The sequence below is a fragment of the Mastomys coucha genome, unplaced genomic scaffold (genome assembly GCF_008632895.1).
Source record: "Mastomys coucha isolate ucsf_1 unplaced genomic scaffold, UCSF_Mcou_1 pScaffold5, whole genome shotgun sequence".
Classification (NCBI taxonomy): Eukaryota; Metazoa; Chordata; class Mammalia; order Rodentia; family Muridae; genus Mastomys; species Mastomys coucha.
This window is the reverse complement of record NW_022196911.1, coordinates 90,284,733-90,291,022: the sequence shown is the minus strand read 5'-3', so window position 1 is coordinate 90,291,022 and position 6,290 is coordinate 90,284,733. Positions and strand designations below refer to the sequence as shown.

The following is a 6,290-nucleotide window of genomic DNA, read 5'->3' as shown; positions in this document are numbered from 1 at the left end:
GCGAGGTTGGACAGGTTTTATTGATCGATAGGATTCAGGAAATGAGAAAGAGAAAAGCTGGGGTGCCCAGGAAGATTCTGTCCTGAAGGAAGGAGGAAGGGTAGAGAAGAGATCAGGAGGGATGGGAGGAGGAAAGAAGGCATTGTCAGTCACCAAGGCAGGCGGGGAGCAGAAGAGGAGGTATCCCTGCAGTGTTTGATATGCCCTGTAGATGTTCTAGCAATAGCACTGGGAGGATAGTCTGGGATGCAGGAGTGAACAGGTACCTGCTGTCTCCAAGGAGACGGTACCCAATCAGAGCACATCTCCCTCAAGGATAGTCACCCAGATAGGACCTTCATGAGCCCAGAGCCACTGCCCAATCCTCAATCTCCAAGGTTACTTGGTTATATCTATAGCGTCAGTGTTTATGTCATGAATCACGTCCCCAGCAGCTTGGTGTTCTGTCTACCACCTACTTTCCGAAGTGGCAGAACTGAGACTAATGATACACACTTGTAACGATGACACTTGGGAGGTGAAGGCAGCAGGATGAAGAGTTCAAAGCCAGCCTAGGGCTGCATAATAAGTTCAAGGCTAGCCCGTCTTACACAAGAACTTGGCCTCAGGCCAACAAACAGACTGATAGAGCTATACTACATCGACAACACCAAAATTGGTTCCTTTCCTGGCCTTAGAGCCCGTGACGTGTCCTAATGTACTACGGACCCTTACACCCTTATGTAGTTTCTCTTACCCCACAATCCTTTATCACTAATTTAACAGCTTCTGTTCTACTCCAGGGCACCTGGCCCTGTGCTGAATGTTGAATGGATGGGAGTGCAGCATCAAGAGAGAACAAGAGGAGGGCATGGGGTACCCCGCTAAACATCTGCAAGATGCAGGGGAAAGTGTTTCTGGTAAATGTGCCGAGGGAGAATGCATTGGGAGTCACATGGCGTCTCCAAAGCCAGGGTATTTGTCCTAGTTCCACAGTGTCAACTGTCCCTGAAGCTGTTGCCAAAGCTGGTGGGGTTCATTTTTCCTCTGTAAACTGAACCCAACAACACCCCTGTCTTATATCTCAGGAACTTGTTTTGAGTTGGCCCCTGGATAGTAGCTTTTCTTTCTTTCTTGTTTTTTTTTTTTTTTAGAATTTATTTATTATTATATGTAAGTACACTGTAGCTGTCTTCAGATACACCAGAAGAGGGCATCAGATCCCATTACAGATGGTTGTAAGCTACCATGTGGTTGCTGGGATTTGAACTCAGGACCTTTGGAAGAGCAGTCAGTGCTCTTAACTGCTGAGCCATCTCACCAGCCCTGGATAGTAGCTTTTTGAGGGCAGCAATAACAAGCTGGAGAAGCCTTGTAGCACCTTGTTCTCCTCACCAAGCTGATTGCTGAGGCTACACATGACTCATTCAACATATAGGGAATTTTTCTTGGTGGGACTGGGGACATGCCATGGTACCTGTGTGGCGGTCAGAGGATTTGGTTCCCTTCTTCCACCATGTGTGTTTTTGGGAACTGAACTCAGGTTGTCAGGCTTGGTAGCATGTGCACCTGCTGAGCTATCTCCCCAACCCTCAATACTCAATTTTGAAAGCTTTGTACATATTGAACTGAAAGATACGCCCATTTTCATATCTGTATGTTACAACTGTAGCAAGGAGAACATTTGCTTGCTTGTAGCTATGGGGAGTGTGTGTGTGTGTGTGTGTGTGTGTGTGTGTGTGTGTGTGTGCTCGCACATGCATTTGTGTACCATGGAGCGTATATGGACATACAAGGACAACCTGGTGTGTTGGTCTTCACCATCTTGTTTGCAGCAGTGTATGTCAGGCTTAGCCAGCTCACACGTTTTGAAGGATTCTCTGCTTCCACCTCCCATCTGGCCATAGGAGCACCAAGATTACAGATGTGGCTTCTGTGCCTCCATTTATGTGGATTCTGGGATTTGAACTCTGGTTCCCACACCTGTGTGGCAAGTGCTTTAACAACTGAGCCATCTCCCTAGTCCCCAATAGGTGTCCTTTAAAAACTCATAACCTGAATTGGTATCGGGGTCCTTGGCTTAGCATGCTTCGCTCAATCCCCAGGACCAGAATCAAAGACAAAAGTCACAGCTGAAATACCTAGAGGCTTCGTATAGAATCCGTGACCCGGGATCCAGAAGATCTGCTTGTCTCAGTTAGGAGCTTCCTGGAGACAGATAGGGTGTGTTCTCAATGGAAAGTTCACATCGTGGAACACACCGAACTGAAGGCGGACTCCCCAGAATAATATCCCACCACACTTTGTTAGCTGAAAGAGCCAAACAGACACTGTACAGTTTCACTTATGGCGAGATGCAAGCTGGGCTTGGGCCACCCATTGCACGAGAGGTTAGGGTGTGTTCTCTGTGGCGGACAGTGGTGAAGAGGGCCCAGGGCATCTTCTGCCATTTGTGCTATATCTCTTGATGTGGATGCTGTTTACCCAGCTAAATACACCTGTGTAGGGGCGGGGGATTGTGGAAGGTTCTATTCCAGAGATATGTGCATAATTATGTCACACTTGAATTTTAAAAAATGCTTTTAAAATGAGTTTTGGCAGGAGTGGTGATATACATTCATAATTCCAGTACTTGCAAGGTGGAGACAGAATGATCAGGGATTTAAGGCCAGCCTGGGTTACTAGAGACCTACCTCAAAAGGAAAATAATACAAGAAAGACAGTGGTGGGTGGGGGAAGTGGAAAAGAAAAGACAAAGCTAGGACTAGGCAGTCTGCCTTCCCTTCCTCTTGATCTCCATGATCAGGAGAGCTAGTATTAAATCCAGCTGGTGACTGACAAGGCAGAAGCTCGGCAGGAGTGTATGAGGTTTCGGCTTATACTGTCTGAGTGAAGACATAAAATGGGCCAGACAGCTGGGCGGTGGCAGTGCACGCCTTTAGTCCCAGCACTTGGGAGGCAGAGGCAGGTGGATTTCTGAGTTCGAGGCCAGCCTGGTCTACAGAGTGAGTTCCAGAACAGCCAGAGCTATACAGAGAAACCCTGACTCGACAAAAAAAAAAAAAAAAAAAAAAAAAAAGAAAGAAAAAAAAAGAAAAAAATGGGCAAGACATGGTGTTATATGTATGTGATGGGAGACTGAAACCAGGAGGATCATGAGACTGAGGCCAGCCCAAACTACATTGCGAAATCTTATCTCAAAAGACCCTGTATCTTGTAGCTCAGTGGTAGAGCACCTGCCTGACATGTGCAAGTCCCTGGGGTTGATTTCCTAATAAGGAAGAAAGGAAAGAAATACAGGAGAGAGGGAGGAAGGGAAATATAAAGAATAAATGGATACCAGCTACATCCTGTATAGGGATTTGGAGTGCAACATGCATGTGCCACGATTACCTAACCCAAGCACACATGGCTCGGCTTGAGGGAGGAGCCTCTGGGCCGAATGTCCTGGCTACAGGCTGCCAGGCTGCTGTGTCTGCAGCACTGGACTTTCTCCAAAGCATCCTCCAAGGCAGGAGAGCTGCTCCAAGAAGTGTCACTCACAACAAGCGCTGATTCTAGATGTGAACAGATGCTCAGGGACAGAAGAGACTGCTCTCGAGCCTGCCCAGCACTACTCAGTGGAGGTGCTGGGATTTGCAGAGTTGAAACAAGAGAGAGCAGACACGGTCTAGGTGCCCAAGTGGGAACCTCAGAGTGGGCTCAGAGTGGAGAGAGCGGAGAGGCTAGGAAGGAAGAGAGTGAGAGGAGAATCCTGCAGGACCTGCCCACGAGGGTGGTCTGGGCTCCATAAACAACAGAGTCACTGCAGCTTTGCTGGCTTGTGACAGGGGACAAAGCTATATTTCAAGAAAAAGCAGCAGTGACTGGGACCTTGGAGAACAGAAGGCTACCCAGAGATGATTAGGGGAAAAATAGGCTAAGGAAAGGGGAACAGGGTGTAGTAGGTTTCTCTAGAAGCACAGATGAAGAACCCAGACCCCTAGGAAGTTCCTAAGCTCACTCAAGGCCAGCTGAGGTTTGTGTGTTTGTTTGTTTTGTTTTTTCGAGACACGGTTTCTCTGTGTAGCCCTAGCTGTCCTGGAACTCACTCTGTAGACCAGGCTGGCCTTGAACTCAGAAATCCGCCCACCTCTGCCTCCCAAGTGCTGGGATCAAAGGCACGCTGAGGTTTTACATGCTATAAGAAGACACTTTGATTTTGTCTTCTAGGTAATGGTGAGCCACTGAAGGTTTAGAAGAAGTGTATCATATTATCTTCTTTTTTTAAAAATATTTATTTATTTATTATATGTAAGTACACTGTAGCTGTCTTCAGACACACTAGAAGAGGACATCAGATCTTGTTACGGGTGGTTGTGAGCCACCATGTGGTTGCTGGGATCTGAACTCAGGACCTTCAGAAGAGCAGTCAGTGCTCATACCCACTGAGCCATCTCACCAGCCCCATATTATCTTCTTTGTTAATGTTTTCATTTCTTCAATGTGTGTGTGTGTGTGTGTGTGTGTGTGTGTGTGTGTGTGTGTGTTTGGAGTCTGGTGAAGGCTAGTATTACGCAGGGGGAGTCATGATGGGCCTCACTGAAAAGGAAAGACTTAAGCACGTAAGGAAGAATGCTCTGGAAAAGGAGGATGATGTGTGCAAAGACCCGGAGGCAGGAATTGCTTAGCAAGTGCTCAGGGACAGCAAAAGTGTCAGCGGCTGCCACGAGGCAGGAGAACGGTTCTAGAAGTCAGGTCGGAGAGACGGGACGTAGTACAGGTTACGGGGTGTGTAGAATGGAGGTTTCTAGTTAAGATGTTGATTATAGCATTGGTGATTGAAGAACAATGGGCTAGAGAGATGAGCCTGAAGGTCATTGATATCTACATGTCCTGGAACTATGAGACCAAAAGAGATCAGCAGAGGGTGAGCCCAGTAGAGAAGAGGAAGGACTGAGCCTAGGTACTCACCCATCAACAGAAAGAGCCAGTTAGGAGACCATGAGGCATGGCTGTGAAGAAAGAGCAGGGCCAGCACCCACATCCTTGAGGTGCCAAAAGAAAAGAGAGCAGAGCCTCTCAGACCCTTGGCAGGCTCTGAGAGGCGAGAGCTGGTGTGATGACTGGAGGGTAAGTGGGAGGGACCAGGTGGGAGTGGCCCACTTGGAGGTATCTTCATCATCATCATCAAGGTCATTGTCATCATCATCATCATCATCATCATCATCATCACAGCTTTAACCCTGAAGGAGGCAAGGCCCTCTAGAAGCAAGCGATCAGATCACTGGGCTGAAAAGAGGTGAAAGCCAGAGTCAGACACCTGCCTATCCAGTCACCCCTCCCAGCAAGGGTCCAGCTGAGGTGCTTCGTGGGGAAGTAGAAGCCTAGTGGTGGCTTTGACAGAGACAGGGAGCACCGGTGGGGTTTACTGTTCCTTTCAGGAAATAAACGAGTTTGTCATAAAAGGTGTTGACCATGAGGTAGCTGAGGGTAGATGATGAAATGTCTGAGAGGCAAGGGGAGAGGCCACACAGGCCCTAGGACAATGGCTTCTCGGCCTGTGGGCTGCAATGTCTCAAGTGATCCTGCATATCAGATAGTTACATAGCGATACATAAGAGTAGCAAAATTGCAGTTATAAAGTAGCAACAAAAATAATTTTATGGTTGTGTGTGTGGGGGGGGATGTCACCACATCATGAGGAACTAACTGTGTTAAAGGGTCGCAGCATTAGGAAGGTTGAGGAGCACTGGCCTAGGAGCCTGGAACTAGTGCCTTGACTCCGGGGCTCCTCAGTGCAGCCTGTGAGCAATGATGTGCAACGGCCCAAGGGCTGAGGGTATGTGCATGAGTTCACCGAGACAAAGAGAAAAACACTGGTAAGAAGTGCTTGCCAGGAAGTGGGAGACCAGGAAAGAGCCATTTCCAAGAGGTAAGGGTACTGAACCATGAGAATGGCTGAAGCCATTTTCCCTGCAGGGTCTGAGAAAGCTCGGGGACTGGGTGGCTGCAGGATGGGCCGTGCTGAAGGAGAAGATGTAAGGGAAACTTGGACACCAAGCTTGCTTCTCCATCTCCTTTCAAAGACAGCCCAGTGCCAGCCATCCCTACAGAGACACTCCTCCTCTTCTTCCTCTTTCTCCTCTCCTTCCTCTTCCTCCTCCTCCTCCCATGTTCTTCCTCCTCCCATTCCCTCCTCTTCCTCTTTTTCTTCTTCTTTTACGTGTGTGTACACATGCACATGTTCATGTGTGTGCAGGTCCACATACATGTATGCCTGCATGCAACCCAGAGGACAACCTGCAAAGTCATTCTTAAGGTGCCATGAC

The 6,290-nt window shown here is 48.1% G+C and overlaps 1 protein-coding gene and 1 long non-coding RNA gene across 2 annotated transcripts in view; one reads left to right on the top strand and one right to left on the bottom strand.

Annotated features, from left to right (window-relative positions):
- LOC116077912 overlaps window positions 1-5,092 on the bottom strand; it is a 6,231-nt gene extending 1,139 nt beyond the window's left edge. The window contains exon 1 of the long non-coding RNA XR_004113372.1: window positions 4,933-5,092. This is a non-coding gene — a long non-coding RNA (uncharacterized LOC116077912). The remainder of the gene's footprint in view (window positions 1-4,932) is intronic.
- The window catches only part of Abcc3 (ATP binding cassette subfamily C member 3), a 50,879-nt gene that overhangs the window by 7,866 nt on the left and 36,723 nt on the right, over window positions 1-6,290 (top strand). The gene's annotated exons all lie outside the window — the stretch shown is intronic.